General features: G+C 43.6%; 1 long non-coding RNA gene across 1 annotated transcript in view; it reads right to left on the bottom strand.

Moving 5' to 3' along the window:
• The window catches only part of LOC132249059 (uncharacterized), a 160,901-nt gene that overhangs the window by 78,138 nt on the left and 60,185 nt on the right, over window positions 1–22,578 (bottom strand). The window lies entirely within an intron of this gene.

Below are 22,578 nucleotides of genomic sequence, written 5' to 3'. Positions count from 1 at the left end.
GGCCAATGTTACAGGCTACACTACATGCATCAGCTGTCTGACTCTGCTTGTATTTCTGAACCCCCTGGTGACACACCAGACTACATCTGTATTGATGCCTGAGCTTCTTTTTCCAGTCCCATTTATCTTTATGCCTTCTGTCCCATGTAGGCAACATACTAGCAGAAGCCAAGACCTCTGACGATATCAATTAAAATATCTGGGTTCTATGGTATTAATATTTGAAATCAGACCCTACAATGACCTTTGGAAAGTTCCAATAATAAAGTATTTAAAAAACCTTTGATTGCCAACAAACAATTCACCCAATAACAAGAGGGATGAGAAACAGAGGCATATTGTAGACCAAGAAGGAAAGGCTTATACTCAGGTGGGAACCAAGGGAATCAGGAGAAAAATCTTTAATGGCAGATGGAAGCAGCAACAATATAGAAAGACTGGCCAAGTGAGAGGAGCAGGAAGGCAGAAGTCTTCCATATCATGCGAGTAAAGATGGAGCAAAGGGACAATGAGTGCTGCCACTAAAGGTTAAATGATACCCTTTTGGCTCAGCTCAGGATTGCAAGCTGTACTCGCCTCCTTCCCACAATATGGGGAGACTGTGAAGTCTCCTCCTCATGATGGAGTTAGCCTCTGCTTGGTGGGCCATTGCAAACCTGCAAATACTCCATGGAGGCCCTTCTGGGGTATCGGTCTGCTGCTGCTCTCCTCTGGTGTACTTGGGGGCAGGCACTAGGGGTTAACCTTGGAGTAGTTTTACCAGCGTATCCATGGGTTTGGAGTATGTAAGCAGGGAAGGATGGGTACCCATGAACAGCCTACCCCAGGTGTGCTGCTGCCATGGTGTAGGCATGCCCTTTCTTTCTTCCCTGACACATTTCACTGCTCCCTTTGGGATATTTTAGCCCCTTCCTCCACAAGGATCTCGAATTCATGGCATCTTGATTTCACTGCAATGAGAAAAACTAAAAAGAAGAGTTTGACAAGCAACTTGCAGCAAGTTAGGATCCTATAGTAATTTTCAGTAGACAACCCAGATTTCAACCCAGATTTCTTCTAAAAGAACGCCTCTCTAACACCATCGTCAGCTCCAGAAAATAGTTGTAAAGTCATCAGGTTTTATGCAGATTACATGATGGCATTGCACAAGATAACTTCCATAGAGTCAGCTTTTTTCTGAAGTGCTATGTATGTGTCAGATTAATTTGAGCTAGATGAAAGGCAGATGTTTTAAGATCACCTGGCTCCTGTAATATTAAATGTTAACACCTCCCACATTGATCATTAATAAGGCATAATTGTATATAATAATGGGTGTATGAAATACTGCAAATAAAATGCCAGAGACAGTCAGGGCACAGACAACTAAGACTTCCAGAAAAGTAAGCTTGATGCAACCAACAAATACTGATGAATTTATTAAGATATATAAAACTTTGCTGAGGCAGAAAATATAGAACCCTTCTTCATTACGTCTAAAATGTGTCCTGTGTTAAAAGACTTCCAGCACACACTACTGAAGCTATTTCTTCTACACCCTTAGGTGTAGATTATTCAATATAATGGAATTTGGTAGAAGACAATAGGTCAGATTTTCATGAGTTCATCCTTCTTTCTAGAATAATCCGTGGGAAAATGAACACTTGGTTATTTTTAAAGGGAATGGGGAAACATGAGAAGAAAATAGGTTGACTGTTCCAAAGGGGCTTTAAGTCCCTTGTAGGTCAGTAATCACCCTCTACATCCCCAGGTGGTACAACCACATACAAACTTGGATGAGGCATAGTTATTCTGCCAGTTTAATACAGCACAATGTAGAGCCACTTAGAAGTTTTCTGACTGCTCTAGTTCAGGTACTGGAAGCCATGCCAGGGCTAATATCCTGCTTTTAATAGGAACTAGTGGTGGGTACATGTCTAAACCCCATCTGATTTGGAAGCTCATGCCCACTTAGCGATGGCTCCTTGGTAGACGTTACTGTGTCAGGCTACCAAGAATAGATTTGATATGCACAGCTGTCTGTCCAGAGACATATGCTAATATTGTTATTTCTGGAAAATTAGAACAATCAAGAATGAGCACACAATCTGAATCTACTTTGTTTCAGGAGGTTAAGCTTCCCCACACCACCAAATGGACACCTTTACTGACTAAAACTGTAGTTGAAGTCTAAACAACAAGCCTTGAAAATTTACTCCTCATCACTGTTCATTTGAAACCAGTATAAAATAACTCTAGTCCTTTTCTTAGATTATTTCAGCTCCTAGATGGCCATCATGTATACTTTTCAATGTATTTACCGTCACATGATGGAGATCACTATCTTAGTATCTTTAAACAGAATCCCTTTTGGTACTGCAAGCTCCTCCAGGACTAGGGACAGACATTCAAAAAGCCTAAGCCTGAACTGATTCAATCTTTGCAGGTTAGTCTAACCTGGCTAGGCTGAACTGGTTTGTACCTGTACAGACATCCCCTCTAGACCTAAGAAATGCCGACACATGCCTGCAGTGGCTCTGGCTAGAAGTCAGGCAGTGCTAGAGCAGCCCTCCCTTCCCTTCCATAGTGCTAAGCTGAGGGGGGGTTTGTCCACGCCTTGGCAGGACACTCTGATTAGGGAGGGGTTCCGCCACAAGCCCCCCTGTTCCTGAACAGCCTGGCAGGGAGTTGCTAACACAGTGTTTATCACCACTAAGTCAGTGTGTATCAGCCCATCAAGAAAACAAAAGCCTCTCTCACTAGTTCAAGCTCTTCTTAAACACATGTTTTCCAAGGAAGGAATGGAGGGACATTACCAGCTACCTGTTGATTAGCTCTAAAAAGCCCTAAGTGGGCACTGTGTTGTCTTCCTTAAACAAACACCTCTCAGCATTAGCTAGCATACCACATGATGGCTACGGTTCATGCTCTGGAAGAGGGGAGAGAGGGAGGGGGGAATTCCTGTTTGAGCAGCGAGTGGAGTGGGGTCAGGGGGAAGCTAGGCAGACACTGCTGTGCCTGTCGTCTCTGCCAGAGCTCCAACAGAGGGCCTTCCCCAGGGTTGCAAAGCATCTGGGATGCTTGGGGACTCTGGTTTAAGTTAAACCAGGAAGGGGTCTGGCACAGACATTGCATACACTGGTCCTAGCTACCCAGTACTACAAGCCTTACTCACTTCCTGTAGGCTCCATGCTAAGCTACTGAGCTGATAAACAGTCCAGAAATACAGAGTTTCTTTACATCAATTGGCATATACAAGGGCTAGCTCTGGACTTTGTTCCACTGCTGTTTTTTCATATAATGCAGAAATTGTGTCTGGAAACAGCAAATCTCTCCCAGGTTTGTATTTGACTGACAAAGGATACATCTGGAACTGAAAACAATAATCTCTACACTCTCTGGATGCATCTACACAAGACAATGACTGTGCAGTCGTTACAGTGCAGTCATTTAGTACTTGTAATAACTTGTTTATACAAGTACTAAATGACTGCGCAGTAACAAGAGTTACTGCAAGGTTGCACCAAGGAATGGCTTTTTCATGATGCTGTCTGGACAGTAGCCTATGACTACTGAGCAGTAACATCACATCATGCTTCCTGCCACGCAATGCTACTGCGCAGTACTCGCAGACTAGTGGTCAGTCAGCATCTTGTGTAGACACGGCCTCTGAGTGGGGGTGGGAAGAGGGGGGAAAGGAAAGCTCTTTTGACTGTGGAAGTAAGTGGCATATTATCCGTTTCAGCTAACACTAGCCTTTTAGAAATAGAAAGAAAAAACTTTTTATGCTTTTGTGCCAAGGCCAAAGCTTCCATCTCGATCTGGGCATATCAATAGTCTTTATACAATCTGAAGACAGAGGTGGTAATCTATGACAATGTCAGTGATTCCCAACCAGGGTACTGCAACACCTTGGGGTGTCATAAGATCATTTTAAGGATGTCATGTGCAGCATTAGCAGTATTATCATGTGCAAATACCTACACACGATTCACAAGATAAACCCAGAGATTTTAAACAGGAACCCATAGTATCAAAAATATTCTAACCTGCTGTGGTCTTTCTGAGATCTTGGAAACAGAAGAACTGCTCTATTATTTTTTCTATAGTCAAAAATAAGTCAAAACTAAGAGCTGGCCTTTTCTGAGGAGTACTTTCAGTCTAAAGAGGGGTGCCTTGAGCCTAAAAAGGTTGAGAACCACTGTTCTATATCACCAATATGTGTTGTACTTTCTGATGAAATTTCTTGTGCCACTGTAAACCAGAGTATGAGGAAATATGGTCTCCCCAAACAGGTGTTTAATGTGCACAGTCCCGTGTCTTGTTTTCCTGAGGGCACCTGTCAGAACTTAGGTGATATATTGTTGTATGCAGCATAAATATTTTGCTTCAGCCAACCTCGCCACCTCACCGCCCCCTTCTCCCACACTCTCCCAATTTCTCTTCTAGGCAGAAGAAATGTTTGCCGTTAACACATTTATTTGACACACTTGGTCTATGGTCTATATGTAAGCAAGGGGCTCTCTCTCTCTCTTTTGTCTACAGTGATAGCATGTATGTAGTCTCATGGGTCTTCTACTCTCCCTCTGACTCCCAGGAGATTCATAGATGTTAGGGTCGGAAGGGACCTCAATAGATCATCGAGTCCAACCCCCTGCATAGGCAGGAAAGAGTGCTGGGTCTAGATGACCCCAGATAGATGCCTATCTAACCTCCTCTTGAAGACCCCCAGGGTAGGGGAGAGCACCACCTCCCTTGGGAGCCCGTTCCAGACCTTGGCCACTCGAACTGTGAAGAAGTTCTTCCTAATGTCCAGTCTAAATCTGCTCTCTGCTAGCTTGTGGCCATTGTTTCTTGTAACCCCCGGGGGCACCTTGGTGAATAAAACCTCACCAATTCCCTTCTGTGCCCCCGTGATGAACTTATAGGCAGCCACAAGGTCGCCTCTCAACCTTCTCTTGCAGAGGCTAAAGAGGTCCAGGTGCCCTAGTCTCTCCTCATAGGGCTTGGCCTGCAAGCCCTTAACCATATGAGTGGCCCTTCTCTGGACCCTCTCCAGGTTATCCACATCCCTCTTGAAGTGCGGCGCCCAAAACTGCATGCAGTACTCCAACTGCGGACTGACCAGCGCCCGATAGAGGGGAAGTATCACCTCCTTGGATCTATTCATCATGCATCTGCTGATGCACGATAAAGTGCCATTTGCTTTTCTGATGGCTTTGTCACACTGCCGGCTCATGTTCATCTTGGAGTCCACTAGGACTCCAAGGTCCCTTTCTGCTTCCGTGCCACCAAGCAGGTCATTCCCTAGGCAGTAGGTATGCTGGACATTTTTCCTCCCTAGGTGCAGTACTTTGTACTTCTCCTTGTTGAATTGAATCCTGTTGTTTTCTGCCCATTTGTCCAACCTGTCCAGGTCTGCTTGTAGCTGTTCCCTGCCCTCCGGCATGTCCACTTCTCCCCACAGTTTTGTGTCATCTGCAAACTTGGACAGAGTACACTTCACTCCCTTGTCCAAGTCGCTGATGAAGACATTGAAGAGTATCGGTCCAAGGACCGAGCCCTGCGGGACCCCACTGCCCACACCCTTCCAGGTCGATACCAACCCATCCACTACCACTCTCTGGGTGTGACCCTTTAGCCAATTCGCCACCCACCAGACTGTGTAGTCATCCAAGTCACAGCCTCTTAACTTGTTCACCAGTATGGGGTGGGATACCGTATCGAAGGCCTTCCTGAAGTCTAAGTAAACAACGTCAACCCCTACTCCTGCGTCCAGGTGTTTTGTAACCTGGTCATAAAAAGAGACTAGATTAGTCGGGCACGATCTACCTGCTACGAACATGTGCTGGTTTCCCCTCAGCATAATTTGTCCTGCCGGGCTCTCGCAAATGTGAGCCTTGATAATTTTTTCAAAGACATATACACCCATAAATTCCCCTGGTGGTATCCTCCTCTAGGGATTGAAGATGTTCTGTGCTTATTCCCAGATGTCCCAAACCCCTGCTAAACCCCGCTGAGCATCCCAGTTGCTCTAATCTTCACAAGTGGAACCACATTCTCCCCTGATGACTTCCTACAGCTCCTTGGGAGCTGAGTCCAGACCCATTCCCCAGGCCAGGTGTCAGACTTGATCTTTCCTTTTGTGCTTTGCAGAACAGGAATCACTAGAAAAGGAGCCCATAAGAGTTCAGTGAGAGAGAAAGAGTAGGCAAAAATATACTCCTGGAGAGCCAAGCCCCTCTGAGTGCAATATTTCATCAGCAGTTGACAAATAGGCTCAGGTACTGAAAATGTAGAATGGAGGACAAGACGGGTCAGATCTTACTCCACATATTAGGTATCTAAGTGCCTCTTAGACATCTAACTGCTCCTAACCCACCCTGCTCAGGTCCATGAGAAACTTATCACAAACTTTTGTCCATCTTAGCCTCAAGACAAATCACAAAAAATGGCTAGAAAGAGAAAGGTGCTTCATATTAACAATTTCATGGCTACAGCACAGCATGGATTAGGATTGTGTTTAGTGATTTAGGTGCCTAAGAGCTGCATACATGCCTCAAAAGGGAGTTTGGGGTTTAGCCTTAGTGTTAAAACCCCATAGCAGTGACATGTAACCTTTTGGCTCCATAGCCTGGATGATTGGTGTGGGGTCAACCCATGGGCCAGATCCTCTTTGTGGGGCTAAATTGGGTGTATGGGGCAAATGGGGCTGGCCAAGTGTACAGCCCCAGCCCCATGTGATAGATCAGGCCTCATGCCAAACTGTGCCTGTGGCCCCAGCCACTCACATGGGGCTATGTCATCTCTCTTGGAAATCTGGCGGCAGAGCAGCAGTGGCAGCGGTAATTGCCAGCACTCTCCTGCTGCCAAGTCTGAGGGCCTGTGGGGAGCAGCGTGGGCTGAATGACATGGCTCTGCGAGCTGAGATTGAGCACCCATACCCTATAGAAGAGGTTCCCAAACTTTTTCTTATTGCATACCCCCCTTCCAGATTTACCAGCTGCCTGCATACCCCTACCAGCACACGTTTGGTGTTTTAACCCCTTAAATGCCAACTGTGTTGGAATGTAAAAACCAATTTCAACAATGCAGCCACAGCATTTAAATTACTTGATGATGTAAGTCAAGGGCCTTCCCACCCCCAACAACAAAACCAGGAGGAATTTCCTCATATTAAAGAATATCATAAGGTTTCATTTTGCTCCAGCACAAGTTTCTTCCCCAACATCAGTGAGAGCAAGATCAAGCCCTAAGGGCACTTTTACAGGTGCTCTTGGGGTAAGGGCAGGGGCAGCACTTTAATTAGAGCCCTCCAAGAGCCGTTCTGATCAAAGCGCCGCAGTGTCTCATGCATCAGCGTCCCCGTGCATTGAAACGTCAGCAGGGGTGCCTAAACTAAAGCTTGTTTGATGAGCTCTAGTTCAAGCACCCCTGCTGCAATTTTGAAGTACAGGGATGCTGATACATGAGACACAGAGGCTAGCTGGAGCACGGTAATTACCACACTCCAGCAGACCCGGCTAATCGAGACTACTCCGACACACTGTAATTAAAGTGCATCAGAACAGCTTCTGGCTCATGTACAGGCACCCTAGGTTACTAAGCAGTATGAAGAAGGCCACTCTAACTGGCTCCTATGACCAGCCCCACTAGAAGCAATAGGTTTCCTCACAAAATGTCGGTTTACTCAACCTGAACAGCAGAATTTGGGCCCCTAATTCCTTCTGACACCAAAAATGTTGCTGAACTGAAAAAAAAAAAAAATCAACTGTTTCCAGGCCACTTGGTAGCATAAGTAACTTGCATTGCTATGCATAGAAATGAATTAATACGTGTAAGGACTGGCTGCCTAACGGTCACCTGTTTCTTGAGATAGAAAGTGAATTCATCTCCTTCTCTGCTTCCAGTGACAAAACCTTCACTATAACGACCAGAGAGGCTGGTACCACTTGAACTACGCCAGATTATGGTGCCCAGCCTCATACTGAATAGCACCTTGCTCCGAAACACGTCCTACAGATTTGAACAGGACTCATCCTACCAGGAATACAATGCAATGTGAGAAAAAGTGCCTACACCTAGCTTGCTAGTGTTAACTATTCACACTGGTTGGTACATAGAGGCTCCAGGTATGAGATAAGGTCAGCTGCACAAGGCACCGTATAAATGTTTGGATGCCATATAAATGTTAGCCCCAAAGCATTTACCACTTAGAAGTATCCCAGCATTTCATGATGTTTTCAAAGTAAATGCAGTGGGCTAAACACAAGTAATTGCAGTGGGCTGAACACATGGTTCAGGGAATAAGTGGAAAAAATGGCACAACTAGTTGATGTTTTCAAAGAAAAGAAGGGAACGCTTTCACCCATCAGCTCCCTGGGCAACACCTAGGAAAGACACCGTTCTGGAGGACCATTCGCAGCACCTGTGCTCCACACACAACACAGCCGCTGCGAATGGACAACTGCAAACCACAACCTGCACCACTTACTGTGCTGAGCCGTGTCGATTATTATGTATGTGACCAACCTTGTGGGCTACGTGGAGGAATCTTGGAAGTATTTTAAACAGCGGTTTTCACAATTTATGACTGTGACAGATACTGAGTTAATGAACAGGGCAGGGAAAGTGGCCTTGTCAGCTTTTGCTTGAAGGCTCATCCTAGACAATGCCAACTACTTTCAGCTCCCTCCTGATAGGGGAATTTTTCACACAACCATGGCAAAAACTGAAACTTATGGCAATCTTATAAATAATAAAGAGGAAGAAAAAAAAAAAAGATTTGCCCACCCACACACAGGTATGTGAAGTAGAGATCTGAAGCTCAAGAATCAGCCTTCCTAAGAAATTGCAGTCCAAATTTTCAATAACAGGTTCCTGAAGCAAAGTACATACACAGTCATATTCAGGCTTCCAAATATAAGGCCTGATTTTCCGGGGTGCTGAGTGCCAAGTGTGAGAATCTGTACCCGTCAGTGATTTAGCCCCTCGTGCCTAGAGGAAGGCTGTTGACAGACAGCAGCAGTAAGAAGGAATGTGCATTTTAGCCCCAAGACTGGAGAGAGACACCAAATTTACCCCACTGGCAGAAGAAATGAAATGCCAAATGCAGGTTCTGCATAAAGTGGGTGGTTGCAAAAAGCTATTTTATCTGTGAAAGGAACCGAACACCAAAAGCAGGCGGCACCAGAAAAGGTGCCAGACCGGGGAGCTGATGCACAAAGATGCGAGAGAGATAGTGAATTATGTTTTAATGTCTGCACTGGAAACTGGATTACCGATATATTACATTCCAAAGAAGTGCACAATAATCAGGTTTTATGCCTTTATGTTGTTTGATATGCGAGTCCTGGGCGGACATGGGAGTTTGGGCCTTTTTCACACAACTTTCTAAGCTTACCCTTTGGATTGGTAGATGCCAGGTCAGGTATTTTGCCCTTGAATCCATTGATAACACCACTAGGGTACACTGACTATGCAAATCAGCTACCCCTAATAACAACCCCCAGGTCCCACTTAATACTAGTGGCCAAAAAGTTATATAAGGGGAAAAAAAGGACATGGGTGTTGAAATCACAGCATTGACTTCCTGCAAAGACAAAGAAATGGATGGCAGAAGGCAAAACAGTGGCGCTTCAGAAACTAACTGGTTCAGAGATGCTTGAGCTTTTGAAGGTGACAGCCTTTTTTGCCTGACTGCCACCTATGGAAGCTTATGCTTTTCTGAATGAGTTTAAGGGCATTTTTACACATGCTCCAATGAGTTCCAATTAGAACACATCAGAGCAGATTCGATTAATTGATCAATCAAGTTTGCGGGAGCGTCTCATGCGTGCTGCAGCATCTCGTGTATCCAGCTTCCCACATTTTTAAGTGGCAGCGAGGGCACTTTAATTAAAGCTTGTTCAGCAATTTGAACAAGCCCCCGCCGCCAATTTGAAATGTGGAATGCTGAATACATGAGCCGCTAGGGGCATTTTAATAAGAACAGCTCCTGAGAGCTGCTCTAATGAACACCCCCCAAACTCCAGAGCACATGTATAGGTGCTCTCAGGTACCACTCTGTCCTGCCTTCAGCCATTCATCAAACATAGCTAACCACCTCTCTGTACTAAAGAGATGAATGTCTTGGAAGCCTGCAGTCATAGGCACTGAAGTGCCTGGTTTTTACAGGTGCTGCAGAGCCAGGTTGAAGTAACGTGCTGCTTCTTCTGGTAAAGCACTTTTTTTTTAACATCTGCAAGCAGCCACAGAGATCTAACAGATAAAACCAAAATGGCCATGGCTTATGGGTGCTGAGAACCCACTCATTTTTTTGTTGGGTGCTTGAGCCCCGGAGCACCCAGAGTCAGCGCCTACGCCTGCAATAGGCTCTCTTCTCACAGTGAGAAGATTCAGTCCTCAGAACCAAAAGGAAATGAGCTTTGCTTTGCTTTTCAGAGTTACAGGTGATATAACGATGCATGGAGCCTAGCCAGCAGCAACTAGGACTGCTACATAACCTGTGAATTACCCAACAGGGTCTGACACAGCATACACTGAGGGAGCATGTGAATTCAATTGGAGAGTAAGGGAAGTTACCAATTTAATTCCAGTGCATCTGATCTGACATTGAGCAAAACACTGCTTCAGTTTAGACTTGTGTAACTCTTATTTTAAACCAAGAGAGTTACCACCAAATGACAAAATATTTTCAATTTTCTAAAAACTTGATTTTTTTTTCTTTTAATCCTTCAAGAAAACTATTAAAGAATTCTGGTTAAATTTAGAGATTAGCTTCAGTCCTCCTGAAACTGCTTTCTTGATTAGCTACTTTTTCTAAAAAAAAAAAAAAAAAAAAAAAAAAAAAAAAAAAAAAAAAAAAAAAAAAAAGTCACTTGCTTCTTGCTAAACCCGAATTCTCAGAGAGTAGAAGACATACCAGCTGCTATTGAGATAGAATAGCCTTCCCTTATGCTAAAAACCACCCATTGTCATTTAGTCCCAAGCACAGGGATTTAGGAGTGGACATGATGCAGTCTGAATGTGTTCAGCTCCCATGCACTCCTTTGAGGAATCGTTACTAGCTGACATAAGTTAGAGCAGGGGCGGGCAATTATTTTGGGTGGAGAGCCACTTACTAAGTTTTGGCAAGCCATCAAGGGCCGCATGACAGGCAGCCAGGGGCAGATATATATTAATTTTCTAAATTTTTAAGGGGCCCCGCGGGCTGGATAGAATGGCCTGATGGGCCTCATCTGGCTCATGGGCCATATTTTGCCCACACAGGAGTTAGAGCCACCACCAGGCTGCTTTAGTCCACACTAGGGCTATGGTAGGTCAGAACAACCTGGATGATCAAGGAACCATAAACAACACACTAAGGTCACCTTTCCTTATGCTCCAATATGCAGAAACACAGCAAATTGGGACCTCAAAAAGAAAGATGCCCGATGCAACTTTATTTGTGGCCCTGAGGGATCTACCTGATGCAACTAAAAGCTGGGAAGAACCTAGAGACAAGCTGAAATGTTATGAAGGCACTTGGATGCCTCCACCCATGCCTGGAACCTAAAGAAACAAACTCCAACATCATCACCACATGCTACAGTAATGTGGCTTGCTCTCCTCATAGATGGGGAAAGAGCCAAATTCCTCCCTATGCTGGATGCATGTAAAGTTTTTGAGAAAATTCCCCAGTCTGAGGAACACTCGTGACTATACATGTTTCTCCTTTATTTTGGCAGTCAATGTTTAAATGCCTCAATTTTGCAATTAGCTCTAAATTATTCCCTGGGATTACATGCAGCAGCTCCTGTATGGCACTAATACCATTAAAACAGATTTTGAATAATGCTAGGTGCCCCTTGCCCCCAAAGAATATGATACAAGGTACTAATACAAGCAACTTGTGCTGTGATTTGTACAGGTATTAGTGGCATGTAAAATGGGTCAGCCTGTTGGATGTTACTAAGCATGTACTGTTAACATTTTAAGGTGGGGTAGCCAACCTGCATCATGTGCATCAATTGGCACGGGCAACCTGTGTGTGGCAGGCAGCAGCTTGTGGAGGGGGGAGACAGAGCAGATAGCAGGGCAGAGGATGGGGGGGATCAGAGTAGCACTCAAGTAAGGATTGGGGCTTAATTTGTGATATGCCTTCCAAAACAGGATGGCCCTGCTATTCTAAGCCCTTTAAGGCTACCAATTAACCAGTGCTCAAGTCCTTAAATAAATCACCCCCATCTACAAGTATTCCTACAGATACTACATGTCCTATACACACAACAAACAGACGTCGTTGCTATAATGGTGTAAATAACACACTGTTTACAAAAACTATTGGAGAGGAAGGTTAGCATTTGAGAAGCCACCCCAGGTTATTAGGTATAGAAATAATGTACACGTTTAAATTAAAGTGGCTCAAACTATAGACTTGAAAGACTAGGATGTTTCTTATTGTCTCACATTCAGTCGGTCAAGGCTCACCTCCCTTTATAAATTTGTCTGACTGTTACTACTCTTAAAGGACCTAAGGGAATGAGGATGTTATTTCAGTAGTCTTTTTTAGAGTATTATCCCAAGATATGAAGGTTTCAATGCTCATTAAGACCAGAACTGTTCCTATGTTCTGTGTTTGTACAGTACCTAGCACAATGAGGTACTGGACAACAACTAGGGCTCATTGGCCACCCCAGAAACAAAGACGTATAAGAATGCATTTAATTCTGTAGGCTGATGAACCCATCCTCCTTCAAGGAATTTAGGATACTATGATTCAAAACTTCGATATCTTATTATTGGTACCCCTCATCTTATTACTGGTACCCACCGCCATGACACCAATCGTTCATTTTACAAGGCCCTCTAGTCCAAAGGATTCCAAAACTTTTTTTTTAAAAATAGCTGATATGATCAGGAACATCTTTAACTCACAGATAAAATATTAAGTACTTTTAGGATCAAGCATGTCTTGTTTACCAGTATCTTAGTAGAGAGCAGTTTAGGACAGAAAGTAAGGAAGAGTATTATGGCACTAGAAGGAAGTGGCCCCCATTCTGCTTCATAGTGTTTTTTGGAGGCTCACAGAAGCCAAACCTGCTATGATTACATAACTAAACAAAGATATCTAAAAACCCATCTGATTAAAAGTGGCTTTATTCTGAGTTGACGAGCACCCACAACTCTCATTGACAAGGCCGTAACATTTTTCTTCATTAGCGCTGAAATGTATAGCTCCAGATTCATAAGAGAAAACACAGAAGCTCAGATCCCAAGCTTGGATGAACTGATCAGCATTACAGCTTTGGGCCTTGCCTATACCACTGCAGTTTCAGGTCCCAGCAAAGACAGAGCTGAGCCTGCCATTGCCACCCAGCTTTGTGGACACACTCCAGACACGTTGGCCACTGAGGCTGCTGTAGACTTGTCCCTGATGCCTGGTCTCAAGCATGCACATAACAGCAGCAGATGAAGACGGATGAGTCCAGAGGAGCTGCACTGAAGCAATTTCCAGTTTGAAGAGTGCCTTTAGACCCAGGTGTGCAGGGCATGCTTCTTCACTGGGATGGACAGCAGAAATATAAATAACCTCTCTAAGACCAGCAGTCATTTAGTCTAACCTCCTCCATAACACAGGACAAAGGACTTCCTTGAATTAATTATTTAGTCGGGTCCAATAGCTGTGGTTGAACTACAGCATATCCCTTAGAAAGAACATCTATTCCTGATTTAATCATTTTCAGTCATAAAGAATCCACCACAGCCTTTGGAAAATTGTCCCAATAGCAAATTACCTTCACTTGTAACAAATTGCACCTTATTTCTACTCTCAATTTGTCAAGCTTCAACTTCCAACTACTGAATCTTTTAAAATCTCTATCTGCTTGCCTAAGGAGCCCTTTGCTTTCAAATTTCTGGGCCCCAGGTTGATATTCATAAATTTGAATCAAATCAGGCTTTCACCTTCTATACAGAAGTGAGAAAAGTGCGTGATCCTATTAGAAAAATGTTCCCAGCATTGCTACTTGTGACTCATAGTAGAGGTATCATTCAAATGGGTTTTCTAAAACATGAATACAAGTGCTTCAATCCCTTCCTTATGCTCTCTTGGGAGTTTTCCAAGAATGTGCTAACATACCTCTTTCCCATGTGAGCAATAACTCGTATACAGGGAGTGTTCAAAAAGTCCTGACAGGAAAGTTTGAAACCAGTCCAAAGGAAGTTTTCACTTCTAAAAGGCCAGATTTGAGAGGTATTGGGGGAGTTTTAGGTGCAGAACGTAAGCAGTTCAAATGTGTTACCCCTTATTTAATGAAAACATATGCTGCATCCAAACAGAGAAGGGCGGCAGCAGCATTTGGAGACTCATTTGAACTTCCCCCGAAGACGGTGGTGGGGTTGGAGACAGGTTGTAGGTTTAAACCCAGGGTTAAGGTCAGAGCTTATTTTGAAATTCAGCAGAAGCTTTTGAAGCAACTGAGAAATGCAAATAGGTGGAAAGTACTGTTATGTGTATTATGTTCAGTTTTTGCATAATACCTTTATGTATGTCTGTGTGCATGGGTAAATAGAAAGTGGCCATAATGGATTATAATTATGCTTGGGAAACATGCATGCCAAAGACTTTTCAGAGAGTCAGACCTGGCATAATCTACAGTCCCAAAATGCATGCAAAATGTGTGTTGGGAGTATGCAATATTTGGTATTTCAGCTGTGCCACTGAGGATTAGTGGGGTTAGACAGTGCAATAATTTCTTGTCTCTGACAGGATGAACATGTCAGTAAATGCATTTTGGATGTGTCAGAAATTTAAATTTGGTTTCTTTAGGTTTGCCTCTATATAATACTGGCATTGCCTTTCCATAAAACTCTCTGCCCAAAAATATGGTTGGAAAGTGAATGCAAGTGGTATAAGTTTTAATAAAAATGAATCGATTTAAAAAAAAAAAAAAATACACACACACCTGGATCACCATGGCAAAAACTGGTGAGATGCTTTGTGAACGGTTCAGACTTCAAGATTTTTGACATATAAAGAACAACTAGAAAAAATATTTTTTTTATTATTTGTTTTAGCCTGATCAAATTGAGATTTCTGTGATAAGGCACCCTATGTCCCTGGGGTAAAAAATGCAATTATTAATTTATACATACTATACAATATAGAAATGTAGTGTAATATATATCTATATCTATATCTCATTCTCTCTCTCTGCAGGTAGGTTGTTAAGAATTGTTTTTCCTTCTGCTATGTGACACTTTAAAGGTTCACAGAATTAGTTGCTTTCCACTAACACTGAACAAGGATCTTCATTAGAATAAGAAAAATATACCCTGAAGCTATTGCTTTGACCAACAACCTTTCCTGGTGACACATTTCAGCCTGGCTTCCTGCTACAGTTTTAAAGAAATAGTAAACCCCTCTCATGCTTCCCAGACTGTGGTTCAATTTCCAGCTGAATATTTTGACTGCTATTGTGAGTCTCCTTCAACATGACTGAGTTTTATTTGCTTCTTCTGATCTTTATTTATGACTTCTCAACCCTGACAAGGGATTTTTACTTAATGCAGCTGACAGTCAGCCCATGGAATTCACAAGTTAAGTGCTATCATGCATTTTTAAAGGGAACAGCTATTTTAATGGCTATTATTAACATTAGCAATTATAGACATTAGGATAACTCTATGGGTGATAAACCTCAGTTACTAAGGGGAGTCAATCAGGAGTTAGTTTTACTCTTGGGAAGTGCCAATATAAGAACCTGAAGAGAGAGAAAGAAAACCTACACTCTATACTCAGCATTGCACAATTAGGTATGTGCACTAGCGGGAAGGAGTGGCTGGTTTTCCATGAAGGATTACATATTAGACACTGGACTAGAAAGACAAGTGATTTGATCCAGTGTAGCAGCTGTATTTCATTATCTATGGAGCTGCCCTATGCTGCAGTAGTCTCTGAGGCTGCCACTATTCGTGTGTCAGTGTGATTGGTAAGATGCTGTCTTATACCTTCCCCAAATAGAAATGGGTTTAAGCAATTTGCCATCTACTAATAAGCAGAGAATGCTTGTCTGGGATCATTTAAATGATATGACAATGACTTGTTTCTAACACTGGATTTGGATAAGAATAAGGTGAAATATAATAATGATATGTATTTGCATAGCCTCTCCACAGAAATGACACATTTCTGTGATCTCTGGAATAATTTGTAGCCTGGGTACACCTACGGGTGTGCCCTGTCCACCAGTGAAAGGGATGGAGTGGTCAGGCAAGAGTGTTATGAGAGGGGCCTGCCAGCTGGGAGCAGTCCCCTCTCTTCTCTACAGAGCCCAGGCCGAGACAAAGTGCTTAACTATATACAAATGTATTGCTGCAATAAATAAATATGAATAAGAAACATTAAATATTTCCAGTAAAATTAGTATGCGACACTATATACAATAACCTGCAATCAACATATTGCACCACTTCAAGGGACTGCAAAACATAAGCCAAGTGATTCACAGCATATGCAATAATTAGCCCCCCGCAGAGAATAAGCATTAATACTTTGGAACGGGTAAGTCAAGGCATCAACACAATAAAACACATGAGCATCAACTTAAGTAAACCCAGGTAAGTTGAGGTAGCAATACCATGGACATACGCAGGCAACAATACAGGCAAGTTCCGATAACAGGCAATAAAAAAAAACAAAACACACATGTAGGAAATGAAGACAGATAAATCCCTATAAACTCCCTTAGGGAACACTTATAACTATATTAACCTCTACAGTACGAAACAACAACAATCACAAAATATGTGATTTGGGACCCCAGGATGTGGACACGCCCCCACCCACAATGGAGGATGGTGGGGGCTGCAGACCCTCCTCTCCCAAGCCCACCTCCCCTGTGGGACTCACTTCCCCAGCAACTCCCGCTCCGAAGCAGCCAAGGCTCATCCCCTGCTGCCTGGGCTCACAAGGGCCTCTCTCCGGCGGCACCTCCAGCCCCTCTTGATGGCCTGGTGCTCTGCACTGGGCACCCAGATGGCTCCCACGGGAGCCGAGCCCTTACTGGCTCTGGTCCTTCCTATTCCCAGGGCTTGCTCTGGACACTGGGGCTCTTTTAGTTTAATGCCATACTGCAGGGCTCCGGTTATTCAGTCTAAAGCCGGGGCCAACTTGAGCAGCCTCAAGCTGCTCCCAGGGCCAGCTCTCCATGTGCCGACCTGCACACCGTGTGGGGCACCGAGCAGCCTTGAGCTGCTCCTAGGGCTGGCTCTCCATGCGCCAATCTACGCACTAACTTCCCAGCTGCTTGCCAGGTTCGCAGGCTCAAGCTGCCTTGAGCAGCTCCTAGAGCCTGATCATTATGCGCCAATCCGTGCACTGTTGAAGCTCAGGAGGGGTCCTGAGCATGGTCATCTCTGGAGCTCCTCTTTCCTCATCATCCGTCACCACATCTCTCTCTTCCCAACATGGTCTCCTTGTATACACTTCAGGGGCTCCATCCCCAAAGTTCCCCGGATCTGGCAGGACGCAGTCTTGAACCAGGTCCTTGCCCCCTCCCTTCAGGGAAAGGGCATGGCCTTGCTTACCCTGGCTTGCTTCCGATTGGTGGAGGGGCTCCACCATTCAGAATTGCAGAATCTCAAGCCCAGGGCTCATCTGGAGCTCAAAAGGTAAGTCTGCTACAAATTTTTGTTTTAGTTCAGTATAAAAACGTTTTAAAAGTACCTCTCCCAGGCCCCGAGCATCTTTACAAGCCATAAAACAACCAACCAACAACAGAATAATTGATAAATTCCATTCAACAGTAATCAGACAATCAGTAAAAAGACTTTCGCCTCCTGTGCCCCAGGACCTGAACCCACACCCAAGTAAGTGGAATTTGCAGAGTGCTGTGGAAATCTGCATCCATGTTAGTTTAGACCTCCTGGAAAGAGCGAAGTCCAAAGTCAAAATAGCCATCATGGAGATTAAATTATCCTACGAGTTCATGGAATCCCCAACTTCCTTTTTTTGTCAAGATTTCGTCACGTTCCTAGGCCCTGCTCTCCTTCACTCCAACTGCCATTACTATCCACAATACCTCCGTCTACCTGTTGGGTCCCCTGCTACTTCCTCTCCCTGGAAAACCTGCCTTCCTCCACTCCTTTGAGATCGCTGCATAATTTCCCAAGCCCTTCTGCACTACCCACAGCACTTTGGCTTCTAAGGCTGCAGAAGTGCTCCTGCCTAATTCATAAGGGATGAATCTGCTCATATTTTTATTTAATTTTTAAAGACATTTAAAGGTGCAATTTATTCTGAAAACCAACTAAAGTCCAAGGGACCCTCTTACTTAACAAATGGAAATAAGCCTTTACATACTTAGGCTCCTGTGTTTACATTACAGATAATGAAAGAACATAAATGTTTCTAGGGAGAGTTTTTTTGCTTTCTTTATGCTTAAAGAAGTGTCACTGAAGTCTGAATTCCTCCTGAAAGGTCTGTTACTAATGATGCCGTACCCTCTAGAGAGACGGGGTTTTCAGATTCTACAATGACCAGGGGCCTTTTCTTCTTTGTTTATCCAAGCAAATTATATGCAAGCATCACAAAGAGAAAATAAATAGCATATGAAAGAAATACTCATCAAGGTTTTTAGGCTAAAGGTTGACTTACATAGAAGGTATTTAGTGAGAAATTTGCATGCCAGGATTTTGGTAACATGTATTAGATTTTTTTGAACCAATAAGATAAATGTTTAGAAAGTATCAGAGAAGATGGACTGGCTAAGCAGCAGTTCTGCAGAAAAGGACCTGGAGGTTATAGTGGACAATAAGCTGAATATGAGCCAGGCGTGTGCCCTTGTTGCCAAGAGGGCTAACAGCATACTGGGTTGCATTGGTAGGAAAGTTGCAGATTGATGGAAGTGATTAGTTCTCTCTATTTGGCAATGATGAGGCCACATCTGGAGTCCCATGTCCAATTTTGGGTCACCAACTATGGAAATGATGTGAACAGATTGGAGAGTCCATCAGAGGGCAATGAAAATGGTTCAGGGGCTGGGGCACAGGACTTCTGAGGAAAGACTGAGGGAACTGGGCTCATTTAGACTGAACAAGAGAAGACAGAGGTGGGATTTGATAGCATCCTTCAACTACCTGAAGGTTTCCTAAGGAGATGGGGCTAGACTTTCCACAGTGGTGGCAGATGACAAAACAAGGAGCAAATCTCAAATTGCAGCAAGAGAAATTTAGGTTAGATATTATGAAAAAAAAACTCTCTCACTAGAAGGGTAGTACAACACTGGAACAAGCTACCCGAAGAGGTGGTGGACTCTCAATCCTTGGAGGTTTTTAAGACTTGGCTAGACAAATCCTTGGCTGGGATGATTTAGTTGGGGATGGTCCTGCTTTGAGCAGGGGGTTGGACTAGATGAGCTCCCAAGGTCCCTTCTGACCCCAATTTTCCATGATATCTATGTTTTACAGGCATGTGCACAGGAAATCCTTCAGCAGTAGTCCCACAACTCCTTTTTCTTCTCATCTGGCATTTCTGCCCTTCTTCCTCTAATGATCAGAAACTCAGCTCTATAATTCTGTAGAATGGCAAAATATTAGAAGCAAAATAAACATATTCATGCGAGAATGTGGGTTGTCTCCCCTCTCACATACTGCAGTGAATTCTGGGAACAAAATGGTTGCTGACTCCTGCAGACCAATGCACAGATGAGCAAGTTAAAGATGTGATCTACAGAAAACAAAAGGAAGAATGGCTGTAGACATTGCAAGTGTGTTCTCATATTTCATGGCATGACAAATCAAGCGTGGTATTTATTCAGATTGTTTTTCTTTCTTGTTGGGAAAAGCTAATTGTTTTTATTGCTGTTTTGGGGCGTCTCAAGTGCCTTTGGCAGACCGGTACCTCATAAACAGAAGTTATAATTATTACGCACTCTGGCTTGTTCTCATTGCATGCCTTCTGCACAGGCTCAAAGAGTCTTCTGCATGAGAAGGATTCCTAGTGGTGTGGGGTAGAGCGGCAGGTAAAAAGCACAGAAGAGTTTTGGCTTCATTGTACACTCAGCCCACGTCCAAAAATAAAGCAAGGCAACCACTTACAAGCCTGGCACACCATTCCCTGGAAATGTTGGTTAGAACATTTCAAGGAGGAGTTAATCATCGACTCACCTGCAGCAGCTTGTGCCTGAAGGAAAACGCCAAGACTGATGACTTGCAATGGAACAGCAATATTATCTATCTGGGGCTGTGTCTACACGGTTGTCAGAGTTATGACCAGCTGGGCTAGGAACCACAAGCCCTGACAGGCCAAACTCTTCAGGGTATGTCTACACTGAAGCAAAAGGTGGGACTGCAATTCACATAACTATAGCCAAGCTACTTTTACATTTGCTGGCTCGGGTACTAATTGTTGCTGCAGCAGCAGGGGGCTTGATTCAAAGCCAATTCTATACCCTGGGTAAAGATTCAGGTAGCTAGCCCATATTGCCAGAGCTACACTGCTGATGGCATTGAAATTTGTTTAAAGCTCACTTGGGTATGTCCACACCTAAAGACACCCTGGGGGGTTGGACTATCAGGACCTGTGTTTTCTAGGCTTAACCATAATATTGGCCCAATTCTGAAGCTGCTTCTCTTGCAAAATTAAACTAAAAAGAAAAGCTCAGAAAGTTAAGGAAAAGCTGAAGGGTTATATCCTGCACACCCTACAAGAGTACCAAAAATGACATTTTTGGAAAAGGAAAGATGCCCTGCTTAGGGGGCATCCCATCTTTTTACCCTCCCTTGCTCCCCAGAAACACATGTAACCATAGAGTTAGAGGAAAAATGTGGGAAATCTGGATCTCTCTCCTCATTCATTAGCAAGGAGTCCTCGTAAGGCAGAAACCTGGATGTCTTATGTGAATGACAGGTTTGTGTGAAGAAGGATGCCAGGATTTGCCATATGAAAATATTCAAGCAAACAGCATGGCCACTCCCGCTGCCTCTACAGCATCTTGTGGCCTATCCTGTACTCCTCAACCCTATTTCCAGCTCTGCTCCAGGTCTGTCATGTCCTCTTAAGCAAGTCTTTTAATCTTTCTGGATCCTTATTTCCCTTCCTGCCCTTTTGCTTCTCTTCCCTAGTTTTTTCAGCATAGGAACTGTCCCTTATGTGTTTGTATGCAAGGAGCTCCAGTCTACAGTTGGGCCTCTAGATACACACGTACTACAGATAAAACATGACTAAAAATGAGCAAATGCTTGGGGAAAACAAATCTCAGACTCATCTTCTCACATCAACAGCCATTTATAGAAGAAAATTCAACCCAGAATTTTAGGAAGGCTCCAACACAGATGCATAAGCATCTTTCTCATTTATAGCTTTCACCCTGAACAGGTCAAAATTCCATGAATAAAACATTTCTTGTGGTACTCCCATTGGAAATACCAGCAAGAAGCCTTCTACTAGAAAGTTTCTACCCCAATTGTGCAACTCAAGAGAGTAAACATGACTAAATAGGTCCATGGCAATAAGCTTGAATGCAGGTATAAATTTCTGATAAGTTTGTGACTGTTCTTATTAAATTCAGACTCATCTCCCATGCAGACCATCATCCACACATCTCTATACACAGCCAATTCTAAACTTCGCTTGCTCACCCATCTTTATTTACAGACTAGGATTTATAGATAGCTTTTAAAAACAGCTCCCAAAATGATCATGCAGCCAAGTACTAGAGTAATGGCAAAAGACTGAGATTAGATCCCCGTTCTGTTGAATGTCCAGACAGAAAAAGACAATAGCTAACCCAGAGTTTACAGTCTCAATTAGACAACAGAGACAAATGGTGGGACAGTAAAAAGGACACGGAGAGATAAACGATCTATTGCATTGCCTTGGGCAAGTCAGTGGGAGGACCAGCTAAAAGCACGCAGGGCTTTTGACTCTGTTAAAGTCGATACGAGTTTTACCAATGACTTCAATACAGCCAAGATTTCAGCTCTGGTCTCTAGACTTCCAGGGCAGTGTCCTATTCATTCAACCATGCTGATGCCACTACTGAGCCTTTGAAGATAAACAGCATGGGGCCAGTTTGATTTCCTTCCTCATTTCAGGAAGGTCAGGGAACAAAGATTTTTTCAGATGACACATGAAGAGAGACACAGGATCAGATCAGTGAAGTTTCCCTGACCAACTGCATTACATCAGCTTACAACCTAGACTAAGGAGTCTACGATGCTGGCAGCCCAAAGCATTTGAGGATCATGAAACTTTTCATGGCAAAGTCTTGAGATTCTGAATGGAATCGTCCCATTGGCATTTTAGTTTTTCAAAGACTGCTAAGTCACATTTTGAGCTTTTCTCTACCGCCACAAGAACTGGAAACTTCATTTCCTTTTTTGTTTTTCAAGGAAAACTGAGTTGCACTGAGTTGCAGGATTTTAGCACTTGGGGCTGTAAGAAAAAAAAAAAAATCACCAAACACCCCAAGACTAACCATAAAATAATAAGAGCTGGCAACACAACATCAATTGTGAGCAGAAACAAAAGAACATAAGGGCAATAGAGAAGGCCCCTTTGCCAAGCAAAAATTGCCAGAGAAGAGGATGCTTAGCTTGTTTTGGATTGATTGA

Source organism: Alligator mississippiensis, chromosome 3 (assembly GCF_030867095.1).
Source record: "Alligator mississippiensis isolate rAllMis1 chromosome 3, rAllMis1, whole genome shotgun sequence".
NCBI lineage: Eukaryota > Metazoa > Chordata > Crocodylia > Alligatoridae > Alligator > Alligator mississippiensis.
The sequence above is the reverse complement of the archived record's forward strand: the minus strand, read 5'-3'. Positions and strand labels throughout refer to the sequence as shown.